An 18925-nucleotide genomic window follows, 5' to 3' on the forward strand; every position below is an offset into this window, starting at 1 on the left:
AAGATTTCTCTGAGACACACCATATCTGCAGATAAAGGCGGTTCCACTGCTTTGAAGTTACCTCTTTTTCCAAACATTGTAGTGATGGGATCTTTGTTACTGCACTGCTGTTGTGTATCAGTTTTTTGGAGGGTGTGAGATCACATCTCCTGCATGTCACAACAGGAGCAACAAAACTGGGCTGAAAATAGCTTTCTGCAGCAAAGCAAAAGAAAAGCAAAATCTGGTGTGTCCAAGAAATACATCTGCAATTCACTTGCAAATCTAAACAGGGAGAAAACGATTGACAGACAATGTACAAACAGCTCTTGTAATAAACTCCTGAGTTTGTACTGGTTTCTACAGCCGCCCCCCACCCACTGCACACTCCACAGCCAAGATGCTAATTACAGCCTTCCTGTTGTTTTCCACTTCCTCCTCTGTTAAATAATGGGAGGGGAAAGGATTATGGAAACTGATGCACTTGACAGCAAAAATAAATAAGCAAAAGAATATATAACCAACTAACTAAATAATGAATCTAGTAGTCTCCAAGACAAAGCTATTCTATCATACCTCCGGTATCTTGAGCCAAACTTCAAGGGTTATTCAAGAAAAGTGATGATCTGGCACCTCAGAGAATATGACATAAGTATCAATTAATGCTTAATTAACACTGCATGACATTGATTTGAATAAATAGAACCTTTTAGAAGGATGTCTCTCTATATTGTGGGCTGAAACAAGATGCCTTGTGGGAAGAATGAGAAGCTCCCTAGTATTATGTAACATCTCTATAGTTATAGCACCTGGAGGCTTGGAGTGTATCATGAGCCCAACATGTTAGATGCTGTATAAATATACAGCTGCTAAAGATGCTTATCTTGGATTTGTAGTGTAAACAAGAAGACATGCCATGCAGTTCTGGTGACAGGCTGATCACGGCTAATGAAACAGGGGACTTAAGGAAATTTGAAAAGACATACATGTTGTCTAGCAGTTTCTAATTTGTTGGGAAAAGGGGATTTTTACAAAAACTTATTCCCAAAACTTTTTTCATATAAAGTTCTTGCAGAAGTCCCCAGATACATAGGAGTTGCCTTATTGTGTTAAACAGGAAAATAGAAAGGAAAAGAGTGCACAGGTTGCAGCAGAATGGCATGACAGCCAACAACAACAATCAGCGTCTTCAAGCTGGGTACCAAATGCCAGCTACCTAATGCCATCTTCCCTCACCTGAGTAAGAGTACTCTGATCAGCAATGAGCCACAGTTTCCACTGAGAGCTGCAAGAGGAGAGCAGCTCCAAACATCATCCTGTTTCCAGATCAGTGTTGGCTGCTCCTGAGAAATACTCTATATACCCTGGGGCATGCTGTTACTTTTAATGAGACAGTAAAATAACAGACCCTATTATTTGTACTGTTCATATTCATCTTCTGTGTGCATTGAAGAGGGGCACAAAGGTGATCAGAGGGCTGGAGCACCTCTGCTGTGGAGACAGGCTGATGGAGATGGGGTTGTTCAGCCTGGAGAAAAGAAGGCTACAGGGAGAACTTAGAGCACCTTCCGGAACCTAAAGGGGGCTACAAGAGCGCTGGAAGAGGGACTTTTGACAATGGCATGGAGGGACAGGACAAGGGGGAATGGCTTCAGACTGACAGAGGTCAGGTTTAAATTGGGTATCAAGAAAAAATTATTTCCTGTGAGGGTGGTGGGGCACTGCCACAAGTCGTCCGGAGAAGCTGTGGCTCCTTCATCGCTGGAAGCATTCAAGGCCAGGTTGGATGGAGCACTAAGCCATCTGGTCTAGGGAAAAGTGTCCCTGCCCATGGAAGAGGGGTTGGAATTAGATGATCTTTGAGGTCTTTCCCAGCCACAAATATTCTATAATTCTAAGACTTCGCAGGTAGTGTTGGACCAGCCAGCATGGCATACTTGGGAAGCAGCTCTGGACAAATCCCTTGAGGAGAAAATGTGATTCCCTCATAGCTGGCATGACTGACTCCACTGCCCAGTTGAAGGTAACTGGGGAAAAATTCTGTGATTCCACAGGAAATAACCAATTTGGAGACTATTATTGACTCTGACCTTTTGTCACTACTCAGATCTCCTGGTAGCAAAAAGGTTATCAAATGCATCGTGGTTGTGAAAAACTGACTGCATTTTGCAATGAGTAGCATTTTGTAATGAAAAGAAGTCTTCAGGTTACTTTGACAAATAAGAATTCACCTTCAGTAAAAAGCTATTTAGACATGTCCTCTGAAATTCCTGTCTCTTAATAAAGAGAGCTTGCCATGTGCAGCGACTCCAAGCAATTTGAAAAGTCTTATTTTAGAGATTTTCTCTTCTTTTCCTTACTCCATTCAGTTTTCTGCCACCTCATTATACTGTTACCACTTACTAGGAAACCTTGACTTTGAAAACACTTTCTCTTTTTTCCTTTTCCTCTTTTTCTTTCTCTTTCTTTGTTTTTTGTGAGTAGTCTTTATCTTGCAGTGAGATCTTTCTCAGCAGTTAACTTTTTGAACTCTTGCTACAGACACAACATTTCAGCTCACACCAGCCCTAATACTTCCCTGCCCATGGCAGGGGGGTTGGAATTAAATGATATTTATGGTCCTTTCCATCCCAAACCTTCCTATGATTCTAAGATTATGGAAAAAAGCAATTTAATTCCTTATAAGAGTAAGTGGCTTCTCCCTAAGGAGTAAAGAACGAAGTCCAGGACATAACTCTCAGGCAGAATTTTCATGCTTTGGGAACTGCCTCTTCTTTCTTATGCCAGTATCTGTGTAGTGCTGGTGATTAAAGCACTGGTGTTCACTAATCACTTTCATTCTATCTTGCAAGTACACATTATTCTCCATCAGTTTCATTTAAATATCACTTTATATTCATGGCTTTGACTTTTAGAACTCCTCCTACTGTAATTTTAACATTAACAGACATTTCTTTCTCTCCATTCATCACTTGTGTCAAGACTTCCCAGGCTGAGGTGATCATTTCCTGCTTCTTTATATGGCAGGAGCCATAACTGCCCCAGCCCTTCACTTCTAGGTGAAAAGCTCTTAAAGATTACCCCTCAGCAACATTCTCTAAGAAAACGTGTTTTGATTAGAAAGGTGACTAGATAATCTCCAGTGATCCCTGCCAACCTGAAATATTCCATGATTCTTTGATTCATGCGTCTGCTTCTCTACCATTTCCTTGTAATTGTCTGTGTACTGAACAGTTCCAGCTTTGCTTTCCTTCCATTTGCTATGTCCCAGTAACGATCTCCAAGCAACCTTCCCTCTTGATCACGGTGGGCAATGCCACCATCCTGTCACATGCCCGTAACCTTGATATCATCCTCAAGTCATACTCCTCTGCCAGATGCCACTTCCCAGTTACACTGAAGCTACAGACACATTCAAAGTATGTTCTGTGTACCATACTTCAGATAATGCCTTTCCTTGCTCTCCACCCACCTAGGTAAATCTCTTATCTGCAAGGATAAGAACGTATTTAATTGAATGTATCAATTATTGCAGAATCCCCTTCTGTCACTTTCAGCACAAATGCAAATTTGCACTGATTATATTCCCCAGATACAAAGGCCATTTTTCCAGATATAGGACTGATTTCCCTTCTCCATTTCTTTTAAAACTAGGCTGTCTGCATCCAATCAACCCATGCAGTCATTTGTCATAGTCCATGTACTGGATTTTCAGATGAGTGCTTCTGTATTTTCTTTCATGTTGCTCTCCATAAACATATATAAAACTACCATGCTAGAGTCTTTCTCTGTAGCAATATCTAAATGTCTCTGACAAGAACTAGGTTGCAGGTGTATTACTAGCATTGCCTGTCATGCTGACCAGCACTTTCTTACTAAATCCATGAGTCCCCTCTGTCTGTCACTATCTGCAGCTTCTTGATTTCTACTAAGATGTAAGTAATTTCATCTTAGTAGAAACAGAGAATGTCTATGTTTCTAGAGTGTCTGACACAGCAGAAATGAATCCATAACTGGGATTGTGATGCAAATTATCCTTGTCAGCTAATAAAGATAGACACGGGTCAATAACAGACATGTTTTAGAGAAATTCCTCATGACTCCAATCAGAGAAATCTGCTCAAGAAACATTACAACTATCATAATTTTATTTTAAACAATAAAACACAATTAAAACATCCCAGGTACTGGAATTGGTACTCACTTTTTGTAGTTGCCTTCTTAGAAATATCTAGGAACAATCCATCAAATGCTTCTTGTAGGATACTGTTTTAACCTAGACATGTGTTATTCTCAGTCTACCTGAAAAATACACAGACATAAAAAAAAAAAATCAGCACTTTGTTCAGTGATTTCAACTTATTTGCTATACAAAATGAATTAAAAAGAACTGCTGTTATATGGGGTACCTAAAGCAGTCAACTATACATTTGTGGTTCTTGCTGTAGTATCGCATCAGCACTACTTGGGTATGCTTAGTCATCTCACGGAAATAAATGCATTTGTTAAATAAACTAAGGTTTTCTATACAGCACTCAGAATTAAATGCCTGTCCTTGACCAACTACGCAAACATCCATCCCTTTGCCAAAAGAGTAATTCATCAGTTCCACTATTGTAGGTTTAAGGGTTTCCAGTTAACACAGCAGTTGTTCCTTTCCTCTTCTGTGATTTTGCAGGCTTCAGAAGGTGAAAGAATTTTTTAAAAATTTATATGGTTATCCCAAATATCTCCTTTCTTAAGTCTTCTTTCTTTGGTAGAGTGGAACGACTGAGATCTTACAGGGATGCCTCTTGCTGTTTCCACTCACATCAGTAAATTATCAGTCCTATCTGAGTTGCATGTGGCATCGAAGAGCCCCAGTTTAAAAGCAATGATGCATCTGTCACAAACGTGCCACACTACAAGCAGGAGGTTCAAAGAAAAGTATATAACAGTACCAGGGCTCATCTTCTGCCTCTCATTAGCTAATTAGTCTCAAGTCCCTTTTCTTAGCTCCTTTCCTTGTCTTAAATTCTTTCCTTGTCTCAAACTCTTTCCTTGTCTCAAGGAGACAAAGTCCCATCGAGACTGGGAAGGTGGAGGAGAGAACACAGCAAGAGGGTGTGTGTAGTTTCTCTGAGAGCCGCATTTGCCAGACTGATCAACTCTCCCAGGCTGCCTACTTTGTTTGATATGCATCCTTTTTACTTTCACTCTGGTGCACAAAGTTTTGCAGAATTGGAAAAAAAAAAATTAGAAGGCTGAAGGATGTGGTAGCATACTGGTAGAGAAGTGGGATTCTATGTCCTTCCTTGGCAACTTGTTTCTGCATATATGGTCCAAAACTACATTGACCTTTTAATCTTGCCAACCACAAATTAATTTTGAATCCAAGCTGTCTACTGAAAAGGAGCAAAGGTCACTTTTAAATGGCTGCTCTGCTATGTTGCCCTTTACTCCATGGTCCACATCCTTTGTCTTCCTCCCATTAATTCTGCTTCTTGAAGAACTCTCCTTGCTGCTGATTGTACAGAATCCTCGTACAGATTATTTCTCCTCCGCATGCATTTTTCAAAGCTGCATTTCATTTTGTCATTTCCTGCCTAAGGTTTCTAGTCTCTCTATCTTCACTGATTTATGTAGTGCCTCCCAATTTGGATCATTTGTGATTTTAATTAACATGTACTCTTTTCCTGTCTTTTGGCTAATGAATGAAGATATTTAAAGAAGACTGGACTCAAGACTGCTCCTTGATGTTCCCCTACTAGAAAAACTCATGTGATTCAACACATTTTCATTTATTATCTCACTTTGCTAATGGCCCTGTGGATGGTTTTTAATCAACATCACAGGGTCCTTATCTAAGCCAATCTGAATTAATTTTGTGAGTCTCCTCTCTTACTGATGCTCACTTCAAACAGATGGAAAACGAAAGCAGAAGAGGCCATCACTCACCAGAATGCTCTTCTGTGACACCTGGAAATGAGGAGGCAGTAAGAATAAATTGTTCACCCTCTTCTCTCAGGACTCTGGTAGACTTTGGATCCCCTATGATCATAACACCTATACTCCTCCTGATTTTCAATATACGTATTTTTAAACTGTTTGTCAAGGCAGAGAAGTGTTATTATTCCCACTTTGGAGAATAAGCTCCAGCACAGATAATATAAGGAGGTGGTCTGCTCTGCTCCTTTAGCAGTCATGGCTAAAAACTGAGGGTTTAAGGTTGGTCTTGAATTTACACCTGTCTTCTGGAAGTTACTGTGACATTCCTGCCTGTGTATCTCTGAGATGACCCATCAAATGCACCATCAAAGTGATTTCATCTCTTCTTAAACAAAGAAAACCCAATCAACCAATCAACCAACCAAACAAACCCAACCCAAACAAAACAACCCAAACCCCTGAATGTCAGTACATCCATATTTATATCATGACCTGAATGCCATTTTGAAAGAACAGGCCCAAAAAATGTAAAGTGATTTTGAAAAGGTGAGACTCAGGTACGCAGAACACATAACTGCTTAACCCTAGAATAAGACTTAGAGGGGTATCTGTTGGATCTGGTCCTGAAAGTTATTTGGGCCCCTCCTTCTCACTCAGCTGGGTTTTGAGATATTTCTGAAGTCCTGCACCAAAGTGTTTTAAGTTTTACAGGATGTGTATACTGGATTTGAATCCAGATCTGCAAAGTCTAAAATGTGGTCCCCATCCAGGAACTTCTTTCCTGTCAAGAGGATAATGATGTCATGTGATGGACATTTCAGCTCCAGTCACTGCTCTGTGTTCTCCAAAAAGTAGGGTCCCACTGACTACATGCACAACATCCTCCACAGTCACCTCCTGATAAACAGTTTTAACGTGGTAGTTACATTCCTTTTGGATGAAAATTAAAAACACCTTTCTGCTACAGCAAAGGGCATTTATGGCATGGACTTATTTATGTGGGTTATTTATTTTCTGAAATATTAATTGATGTTTCTGAATGAGCTCTGAAATATTCTCAAAAACTTCAAATTCATGTAGTTTTTAATAAAAGCCAGCAGGATTTTTAAAAACATTGCTATTATGGCTTCTTCCCTCCCACCCTCTTCATAAATCAAAACTTGTGGGAAGAAAATAAACAAACAACACCCTACCACCCCATTAAAAAAAAAAAAAAGAGGAAGGGAAGAAAAAGAATGAAAAAGGAAAGGGACCAATTATTTCCAGAAGCATCAGCAATCATAAAGGAACTAATCACAAGCTAAGAAATTATCTAAGGGAGCGCAGAGGGAGGTAACAATATGAAGCAGACAATTTAGAAAATATTTGCAAGAGTAAAATTTATAAATACTCATTATATCTTTTAAACACATGTCCAAATTAATATGTGTTCTTGCTTCTTCCTTTCCCATTAATATATTTAGTGAAAAAAGGTATGTAGGACAAAATATTGTCACCAATATTCTCCTCATATTAGGAAATAATTACAGTTTTTTCACTCCAAACTTTTAAACAGGGCCCAGTTGGAAACGAATTGCCTTTGACTCGCTAAAAATAAGCATAAGAAACTTAATCTAAGTCCATCACCAGTGCAATTTATACTCTACACCACTTCTGTAAGGTGTAATTAGCAGTGCATTGCTATAATTTATTATTGGTTTAAAAAGCCTGAAAATCAGATCCTTACAGCAAAATGGAAAATGGGAACTATATGCCAGGCATATTATTCTGCTTTATATTAATTCAGTTATTTTACCTTTGGTGCACATCCATCTATCCATACAAAATGAATGCTCCATTGAGAAGGATGCTGAGTACTAAACCTTTGGCTCAATTTGAAATACGAACTCTGAGGCATAGCTGCAATAATACTTCCATTTGCATTATTATGATTAACATTCCTCTGAATAGGAAGCATCCAGTAATATTAATTGCAGAAATAGTGAGATTCCAATTGTCATAAATCACTGTGCAGTGTAAAGCAAGCTCTCAGAAAACAGCACAGAAGAACTCTTTTTTTGGTTTTTTTTTTTTAAGTTCACTTCAACCTTATTTTCACCATGCTTTTTCACTTGTATCTATTGACAGGACAGTAATCACGCTTTTCTCTTGATTAACACATTCTTTTCAGTAAGGTCCCAAACAGCTTTCACATGAAAGGTTGAATCCAACAGAGCATGTTTTTTCTCATTAAAGACTTAGCATTCACCCACATTAATTTGTCACACAGATACTTCCTGTCTCACAGGAAGGAGAGTGGCCTTGAAGCCAATGTTCTTAGTCTGATCAGAAGCTTTCTCCACAAAAGTTGAAATGAAAGCCTTTTCAAAGATGATGATTGCTGAATTAATTTATTAAGTGAAAATATGGGAGGGGAAATTGTACACAGTTTCCCTACTAAAGCACAAGGAGAGATTTTGCCTTATTTGAAACAATATCATCACTAAATCTGCACAGTTTTATTGAAATTTTATTTATATATTTATATATTTGTATCAAGTCAACATTTCCCCTTCACTGCCATTTCTTTTCTCTACAGTTAGCAAAACTGTCAATATTCATTGATTCATCAAAGCAAGCAACCCTGACATTTGGTGCATCAGCTTTCATCTGTAACAGGCATACAATGCAATGATTTATTTTGATGTATTACATTGTACCCTAAAGAGCATCCAAAAATAAAAATGCTTTCATTAGAAATGTTGTGAAAACAAGGCATCTGCATCAGGGACCACACACAAGGAAAGAAAAATTTCTTGCCACCTGTGCTCTTTGATCCAGACTTTGATTGCTGGATTGCTTTGGAGTTTGCTTGCTTGGGGGTTTTTCAGACATGTTATTTCCAAATATATCACATATTCAAAATGCAACTGAGAAGTCTAAGTGGTGTTCAGTGCTGGAAAAAGCAGAACTTTTCCCAGCTAGTGTCCTGCTTTGGTCCATTCTTGATTAACTCACAATAGGTGAGATGTCCCTGAATTATTGTGGTATCAACTGAGTTCCTAATGACAGTGTCCACCTTGCAAGAAAACGCCTTTCCTGAGATGGTGATTAGTGTCACCTTCAAAGACGAGAAAAGGTCACTGATGGCCTGGCTGCCTGGCTGCCAGTGGGAGAGTGAGGAAAGACCATGGACATGCCTTCACCAAGCACTTTCATACTAACTTGCATTTCTGGTCAAGAATGCTTTAGTCCCCATCTCCGGGCCTGAGTGGAGGACCCCACAAAGCAGTTATACATTGCAATGTAGGAAATATGTTCTAACTGCAAATAATCTTTTAGCAGACATTTGCCATTAAGCACAAGTTTAAGTCTCACTGGGGACAGCAGAGCTTCAACGTGTGCTTGAAGTCAAGTCAAGCCAAGCCCTCAGAGGGCTGTGGCTGAATAGGGACAATCTAATGAGCTGGAGACACTTAGGACCAGGATTAAATACATATATGCCTACATATACCGGTCGCTGCTGCTTCTGATTGTGTCTGCACATTTCTCTCCAGCTCCTTTTCTGTTATCATCCTCTGCTGTAAGTGATGATGCTGACATGGCGACTAAGCGGAGCAAGGCAGGAAGCGGTGACAACGCACCCAGAAATGAGCTGAAAATCATCCTCCCAAATAAAGCCCTGCTCACAGGACAACATCTCATTATTTTATTCCCCCACAGAGAACAGAAAGGCATGGCTGATGTGTTTGGAGATCATAGGCATGTTCCAAAAGGCAGCAAATGAAAGCAGAAGAGAATCTCTTTGGGTTATGCAGAGCCAAAGGACACCTTTCTGTAAGATGGCGTTTTGCTTTGCAGTACTGAAGCCCAACCACCATAACCTTCTCACTCTCTACAGCTCCCTGAAAGGAGGTTTTAGCAAGGTGAGGATTGGTCTCTTCTCCCAAGTAACAAGCAACAGGACAAGAAGAAATGGCCTCAAATTGCACCAGGGGATGTTTAGATTGAATATTAGGGAAAATCTCTTCACTGAAAGAGTTGTCAGGCACTAGAACAAGATGCCCAGGGAAGTGAGCAATTTTTAACTTCATCAGCCAGAATGGTGCCCAGTGGAGTGAGTGTTTTGCACATCCCGGTCTGTTCCAGTTCTGTAAGGGCCATTTCACCGTATTTTTGTTTTTCTGGCTTTGTTTGGTTGGGTTTTTTGTTGCTTTGGTTTTGTTTTGTTTTTTTTTTTTCCTTTAAGAGGGGTGAAGCTGTTTTTTAAGTGGCTTAATAGAGCAGGTTGAAAAGAGGTTGCACAGTGGAGGCTTCTCAGAATTAAGATAATTTTCTTGGTGTGTAGTAATTTCAAGTGAAAAACTGGATTTCTAGGGAATGATAGCACAAGTAAAGGATGTAGAATGCATCCCAGCAGAATTACATTTTAACGTTCATCAATGAATTGCAGTCCTGTTCTCTTTGTATACCAAGCTCCTCTTTCTCACTTGTTGCAAGACCACCAAATATGCTTTGTGCGAAAAATTAGCTGTCATGTTCTACTTTTAACTGTGCCATATCAAAATCCATTTGCTTGCATATGCTTTGGTCATCACAGATTTATCTGAGCTAACTTCAGACATCTGCATAATAGAAGTTAAAGAGCTATTGGCCTAGACTAAGTTAGATGTCTAGTTTTAGTTGCATGAGTTACCAGTCAGTGAGTCTCACCCCAAGCTATGTTTTCTCAGTGCAAATGAATAACCACTCCACCAGTCACTATTTTAATGTTGCATTGACAAAGGCTGAGCAGCATTTCAGTAATGACACTGTTCAAAATATTGCAGTAGACCATAATAACAAATTTGGTAAATAACTTACTTTATCAAGCCAGGAGAACTCAAGGACAAAATATCCAGTTCTGGCCAACTGAAACAAAGAAACAGGGCATTTCCATCTGCCTGAAAAGTTGCAGCCTTAATTGAGCTGCTGCTGTTGTGGAAATTTCACTCATTGAACTTAGATTTCAGGTGGTCAAAGAAATTGTATCAAAAAGCAACTTCTCTCTCATAATCAGTCCTCTACTTGCAGAGTTTAAAATTAACACCCCACACTACTACTAGGGTAGTGAGGCACTGGAATAGGCTGTCCAGAGAAGTTATGGATTCCTCTTCCCTGGAAGTGTTCCAAGCCAAGTTGGATGGGGCTTTGAGCAGCCTGGTCTAGGGGAAGGTGTCCCTGCCCATGGCAGGGAGGCTGGAACTAGACAATCTTTATGGTTCCTTCCAACCGAAAACATTTTGGGATTCAATACCCATCTGGATCAAGGCTCGCAAAATGTTCTAGAAAGTCATCATTCTTGCACATGTGAAACCTTTCTCTGGATCTTACTGCAAAATTTGCTTTGACATGATCATAATCCATATAGCAAAATTCAAAGCATTAAAATATGCCTTTTGTGCAATAGCATGACCAAATGAAGTATTTTCCTGGTCTACTGTGGAAAAAAAAGCCTTCTTTGGCTTCTGGATCATTTTTTCAGCTACTCCTTTATCTGTGAGAAAAAATATTTTTTCTGTTGAGTTCTTTTAGTAACTAAAACCATTTCTTCTGGCCTATTTGTACTGCATATTTAAAATGTCACTATAAAAGAAAGAATTTCTGTATTGCCTAGAAAAGTATCACAGTATGTTGCCCAGTTCACAACAGATGTTTCTGTAATTGTTGCTTGATTCTGTAGTGGCTTCAGGTCTTTTAGCACAGCCTTGACCAGCAATAAAACGTAATCTAACCATCAATACACTTTTCGTTAAAGCTGTTAAATGGAAGGAATAGTCTTTCCTTTTATCCGTTGCTGATCTATAATCCAAAACCCTTCCAAAGCTTTAAAAGGATGGGTAATTGCTGCCCCTATTTTTTTGGCCAGTGGGAAGGTAAGCCGACATTGAGAAGTTTAGAGGAGCACAGCTATTGAGCTCAAGGATGGAAAACTTGACCCTAATAACAGCAGGAAATTGAGGACTAAGCTATATGGACCCCACGTTTCTTTGTAAACTATGAATACTCCTGCGTCTCACCTTACAGATCCAATCTGGTAATTTTGTAAGTTATTTGTACATCTGAACTTTGACATACTCTGGCTTGGAAATGTTGAAGAGAATTGAGACTTCATTGCAAATTTTTTATTCTGCTTGCCACTGGTAGTACTTTCTCCACATAAACTCCACTGAAACATCTGTCTTGGCAAATTTCTGAAGAGTAGAATACAAAATGCCAGACACCAATGATTAACAAGATATACAAAGTGAAAGCCCCAAGTATAACCATTGCAGCATATTAATGGTACCTGAAACGGATATTAAATAATCTTTGAACATATTTTTAAAAGCTCTTTTCTCAGAAATTAAACAGTTATGTAGCTGCTGGAGTGGACCAACAGGTAGACTGGGTTAGATAGTTCTGCACTACTTGGGGGCCTGAAATGTTCTTCTGAACCCATTCCTTAATTTGTAATTGAGTTACTGGGGTAAATGAACTGCTTGTTGCATTGATAAGAACAGTACCGTACGAACAGAGGGCAAGGACACTGTTCCTGAATCTGTCTGCTTCTGTGTTGGGAGGATGTGCTCCTCAGCATTTGCTCTTCACTTGCTGGTGGTGTAACATTGCTGGAGAGGGTGCTGAGAAAGGTGTACACTCAAGGTGCATCATGGAGGGGCTTCTGATTCCCTCTCCTGTGCCACTGCCATCGCCTCTGCCTCCAGCTCAATGTGATCACACCCCAAGGCTCAACAGGCTCAAAGAGGTACAGGCAGTGGTTTACCTGGGTCTAATCAAGGATGCTTCTGACCCTGAGAGATGTCACCACTTACGTCAGGCATCTTCTGGGCTGGTGGGTCTGACACTTAAGAAAGACCTGCACCTTTCCAAATCAGCAAAGTAAGGCCGGGTTGGATGTTCTGGGACATCCCAAGTGAATCAAACCTTTAATTCATCAGAGAATACATTCATAGCTGTATCCTATCTCTGCAGCCCATGACATGTTATGTCTACCCCATTGCTGCATGCCTGATAGCCTGTTCTGTTGGCCCTCATGCTGAGGCAAATGTAGGCATACTGTGACGTCCTCTCTGGAAACCATGGAAGAATTTACCTCCTGCATTTAGGCAACGTACTGACATTTGAATGGCTTTAACGAGGGTCCCCACTGCAAAGGAGCAATCAAGGTTAGAGCTATGGAAAGGTTTCCATTTGCGATGACAGGAGAGGTCTGTCACCTCTGAATGCCATTTTCTCCCTGCTTTGCTTACTCTAAAAACCCAGGGTGAATAATTTAGATATTTCTGGAAGATTCCAAGAATGAGGTGGTATTAGAAAAGGTCAAAGCATTCAGATTTATTTATGTGTCTGGGCATACACACACACAAAAATGTACCTACATATATATACATACACACACACACACATATATATGCATGTAGTGAAATTTTCTGTTATCAAAAGAACTACAAATAGCACATGAGGGCTGAACAGCTGGAGCTAGATTGGTATATTGTACTGTACTGTACTGACTCAGCACAGGAGTATTTAATTTCCTCTCAGAGCCGAGATGCCTCTCCTTCTCAACTGGAAAGACTGGGGTAGCTGAGCTGCCTTTGTTTTTTACTGAGTACCTAGGATGATGCTTTGTAAGGAAGATGCTGTGGATAAGAATTGCAGCATTTTCCTTAATTTCCCTTAGAATAAATTTAAAAATGGGCATTCAGAAGAAGTCAAACCTGACAATATTCACACCCAAATGCAAAAATCCCACTCAGTTCCTAACTCTGCCAGAAACAACTTCTATGCCATGAGAAAAGCCCCATCACTAACCCTCATTTCAGACCTTCTTTCTGTTTAGTGCCTTAATAAAACAGGAACACATATTCTGTCATGTGCTGGGACTGCAAGAAGGAACCTGTTTAATGAGATGCCATAACAGCCCCTCCACCTGACTTGTCACAAGTATCTTTGCAGCGGTGTTTGTATCAGGAAAAATTCACTGAATTCAGGAGTAGTTCACTGAATTACCTTTTATAATCAGCCTTACTACCCTCCCATCCCTGCCCAGTTAATAAGTAGTATAAAAATAACATTTCTGCCTCCATAGAAAATTTGGAATTCTCTAATGGCAACAGCCCCCCATCCAGGCTAGCTCTCAGGACAATATGTGGTATAAATGACATTAAGTTTTGACTTGAGCTACTCTTCCTCATTCAATTAGCAAGGAGGGTGTCGAGCTAATGTTATCATCTTGAGTAAATTGATGGGATCTTTCCCTGCACAATAGAAGCTGAATAAAAGCAGAGGATCCTCATGCATCCCTCTTGCTCAGCTCCCAGGACTATACCCCTCCTGCTGCTTCATAGTGTAGATTGGCATTTTACATCTTATCACCAGATCTCCACCACTCTGAATGAGAATGACCATCCTTCAGACCAGGTTTTGCAAAGCAAACCTATATCCATAGGAGCAATTAGTCCCCTGCTGTGAGTTTAGACATGTCAACTACACTGCAGCTGCTGTCTGTTGCCAGCACTAAATTTTCCTCAGTAGTGGATAAACGTGTTTAAAACACTTTGATCTTCTTTATCTCAGCCAGGAGATTTGAAAGCCTCCTGGTTGAACAAGTTTTCTTTTGGGTGAAACTCCATCTCATCCACCATTTCAGTGCTGACCTGAAACATTTGTGCTTTATTTACTAGAGAGGCACAGTCTTTTGAAATGGCTTCTCACATCCTCTCAGGAAGACTTTTTTTCATTCCCCCTAACATCGAACTTAAGTAATGGTACTTCAAACGGCAGATAAGAGGCACAAAGGGAACTCAGTCTTCTACGCAGCAATTCAGAACCATCTTAATCTCCATCACACACCTTCTGATTTTCTTTTTAATCTCCCACAGCACAGTGTGCACCAAACACAGCTGAAAACTTGCTATTCAAGCTGCCTTATTACTGTTACGCTACAAAAACTTAACTCCTGTTTGGAATAGATGAGCACAAATGAACCAAGACAAGGGAACAGGCACCTCAGATGTGGGTACAGCAGAGTAGATGATGGGAGATAAGAACCAGTGACAGGTTGAGGTTTATTCTGTTTTCTCACTTCTCAAGGAACCACAAGTGAACTATCAGTGATGTGAAGCTGCTGAGCAGGGAGAAGCACGGGGTGACTGTCAGGCTTACTCTTTCAACCACTGCAGAATTCCTGATTTTCTTACCCAAACTAACTCTTTGCTTCTTTGCCCACCATAGGGATGGTACAACTGTGAGTGGGGAATCCAAATAAGATCTCATTAATGAAATTATTTATCTGAGCTTTGGACTGTAGATTTATTCATCACCAAACTGACTAAATTTACTCACATATAAAATGTTACCTCCTTTGATAAAAACAAGATTTACACTACTTGTAAAGCTGATGGAAAGAGGCAAAGAACAAACCTTATTGCAGCCTTTCAGTACTTAAGGGTGGCTTATAAGAAAGATGGGGACAGACTTTAATAAGGCCTATAGTGATAGGACAAGGGGTAATGGATCTAAATTGAAAGAGGGTAGATTTAGAGTAGGTAGAAAGAAGGAGTTTTTACAATGAGGGTGGTGAGACACTGGCATAGGTTGCCCACATAGGTGGATGCCCCATCCCTGGAAGCATTCAAAGTCAGGATGACAGGGCTCTGACCAACCTGGTCTAGTGGAAGGTGTCCCTGCCCATGGCAGGGGGATAGAACTAGATGACCTTTAAAGGTCCCTTCCAACGCAAACCATTCTGTGATTCAATGATTCCAGAACGAGCCCAGAGAGTTTAACTGATATTAAAACTTTCTGGATGTTAGGACCATATTAAAAGGGCTCTTATCAAAATACTTACTCATATATGCAGACAAAGCATTTTCCTTCACCCAGTATGTGGTGTTGGCAGTGACACAGAAATAACAGAATAAACAGAATAATTAGAGACTTTTTTTCACAAGGGCTTGCTCCCTAGGCATGATTTTAATACCACAGACAATCAGGGGAGTTGATAGAGAGACAGATAACTGAGTCAAAACTTAGGTGAATTTTGTTTCTGCTGCAGTTTAAGTGCTCCCACCCTGCACCAGCTGGTTTTATTACGCAGGTGGATGGAATGTGTTCTGCTCCATTTCCAAGGGAGCCACACAAGCCCAGCATAAATCAATCAGCGAGTACCTTGAACCACACATATTAAGAATGTAAGCAAGAGGAATTCCAAAACGAAGCATGTTTAGACAAAGAGGCAATTATGGCATGGAGAGGAAAGGAGTGTAAAAATTTCATCTGGAATCAGGGATGGAGCACAGTAGCTCAAGGAGGTGGAAAGTCTGATTCTTTATTTATATAGCCTCATAAATGGGGTGATTTTAATCCCCTGCATATGATATAGCAATATCTATTAGAAGTGAGTATCACAGACAAATTCCCAAAGAGGATTTAGGAGACTGGTCTTATAATATCCACACAGTTCAGTGAGCCAGATTCAGTCTCATTTACAAAGAGTCTGCCCAGGTGTGCTTTTATGGACATTGGAGTTACACAGAATGGAGGCAAATGATACATAAACGTCATGGGTTTGCACTGCAGACATAGGAGGGGTGAACAGAGCTGCTCGTGTCCCTGCATGCTGCAAGCTTGGTCATAAAAATGCATTCCCAGTGGGTCAGCACCTGTTTAGATAAATGGTTTACTTGAAATACACAATGCAGGAGAGCTTGCTCATTTATCCATATGGCACTAACACGAATTGCCAGCTGTGGCCAGTCGTCCAATATGTTCTTTCTCCATCTATGACATATGAAACCATATGGAATCATCTATCCATTAGGAAGAGATCATTTTCAGACAGGAAGGTTTTCTGACACAATTATTAGCTGTGGCGTTCTTGACCAGGAACAGGCTGAAATAGGCAGGAAACAAAAAGAGGCTTATGTTGTCTTAAAGGGTCATGTGAAGAATTTTCTGTTTTTAAATCATCTTTCAAGCTACTCTTTTTTTTTTTTTTTTAAAGAGTGCCTTTTATCTCTCAGCTTAATGTCATTCTGCTGCATGGGATGCCTTTCTCTTCACCCATTTCTGCAGTGAGTGATCGTGGTGCAGGAGGCAAGTGGTTTCCTTGGAGCTGGGGTTTGATTGGGGCCAGCAGGCAGGTACGTGACTTGCTGAAAACAGCCTCTTTTAGGAGTAACTGCTGAGCACCCTGTTCAGCAAATAAGTGGTCCCAGTCAAAGAACTGCGACTCAAATGTACTTTCTTCCCAAGTGTCCTTGTCTACACAATGTAGACTTTGCTCTGAACCGATGCTAATCACTGTATATCAGCATAAAATCAAAGGAAAACAGTGTCAAAACAGAGTCACTGGCTGAATTCAATAATATCTTTATTGAGACAGAAAATCCTATTAAGGCAGTTCGCCTGCTCTGAATCTGGAATAAGTCAATTACTCTTGATTTACACCAATGCAAATGAGATGAGAATCTGCCCCCAGAACACTTGCTAGCTATGCTCATTGACATGATCAGAAGTACAGTGTTCCCTATAATCAGCCTTGGTTTACCTCTAATGGATATAAGCAGAGACAAGAGCCTCAGGCATTTCAGGCTGTGGAGTAAATAGCTGATCCCTGTCTGCCTGTAGAGTATGCAGATTATGTATGGAGAATCAGAGAAGCTTATTTTGGAAATTAAGCAGCCCCCAAATGAGTCTGAAAACCAGAAATATTTCTTAACCACAGCACTTACACATACAGGACCTCTCCTCCCATAAGCATCATTGTACCTCACCTAATCCTGCAGAAACCTTCTGAGTTAAAACAGCATGCAAGGAAAATAAGCTCTGACCTGTAGTACAGCCCAGACTATCCATGGAACAGAAATATAGCATAATTACTACTAACTTTAGAACTAAATTGGAAGTAAGAAGTTCTTTCATCTAGCACCCTGATACTTGAAACGAGGTTTGGGCTCTCACATCCAGTCATTACACAGACTAGTCAGTAGACAGTTCAAAACTCAGTTTTGCAAAGTGCACACTCAATAGATGGTGCCAAATACAGGGGTAACTTTGTAAAGTGACTGGTTACTGTCTTCTGCTCAACACACCAGGGGCCCATCTCCAGTCCTTTTCACCCTCTTCCCTTTTTATAGGAGCTGAGGATATACATCCTTTGAAAGGATTTAGACCTGGGTAACAAGTTCTGTGCTGTCCTACTGACAGTGTCACATTACATACTATGAAAAAGAGAGATAGACAATTGCTTGTGGTTCCACCACAAGCCACAGTGCTTAGGGAAGTAAATGGGAAGCCAGGATGAAGACAATATACATATATTTCTAATCTATCTATCTATATATCTGATGGTTATCAGAACGCAGTAAGAAACACCAACCAAGAACCTTTGCAAGCAGACTCGAAGCTACTCACAGCATAACAAGGCCATTTAATGCCTAGTAAGTGGAGATTTCAGGCAACTTTTTCCTGGCTAGAGGACCATATGCAGAAGGTGAAAGCAACAAACACAGTAAGTGAGAATTCATATAAAACACTTGAGAGTATTTTAGGCGCCTATTTACAAGCAACATAAAGCACCTAAAATCAGGAGCCTAAATCCTCTGCTAGCTAGTGCAGAAATTTCCTGATAAAGTAACATTTAAAATTAATATTTAACTAACAGGTGGCATGGATAGCCCAGTAATTGTCCACTTTGCTGACCAAACAAGGAGGCAATGAGTCAGTCTTGCCTAAAGACAGCACTAACTGGGAAGCAGGATACATGGATTTGTTTCCTGTCTATATGGAATGAGCTCCATACATTAATATTTCCAGGGACATTAGCCCAGTTTTCCAGTCCTTTTCTGACTCTCCAGTTCAGCTAATAAAGGATGCTGTTGACCATCTACTAGCCACAAGCAATTGTTCCAGCACTTCTCTCTTTTTCCCATGAGCAAGGACAGTTTTGTGATGAAGCTGATGCTTATGAGATGTTTCTGAATAACATTTTCTT

The 18925-nt window shown here is 40.2% G+C and overlaps 1 protein-coding gene across 6 annotated transcripts in view; it reads right to left on the reverse strand.

Annotated features, from left to right (window-relative positions):
- TENM4 (teneurin transmembrane protein 4) overlaps positions 1 to 18925 on the reverse strand; it is a 1563774-nt gene that overhangs the window by 389971 nt on the left and 1154878 nt on the right. For all 6 annotated transcript variants that reach the window (XM_017735917.1, XM_017735920.1, XM_008634916.2 and 3 more), the window contains one exon: positions 4184 to 4281. The gene's annotated coding sequence lies outside the window, so the exon portion shown is untranslated. The remainder of the gene's footprint in view (positions 1 to 4183; positions 4282 to 18925) is intronic.

The sequence above is a fragment of the Corvus brachyrhynchos genome, unplaced genomic scaffold, assembly GCF_000691975.1.
Source record: "Corvus brachyrhynchos isolate BGI_N302 unplaced genomic scaffold, ASM69197v1 scaffold44, whole genome shotgun sequence".
In the NCBI taxonomy this organism is placed as follows: domain Eukaryota; kingdom Metazoa; phylum Chordata; class Aves; order Passeriformes; family Corvidae; genus Corvus; species Corvus brachyrhynchos.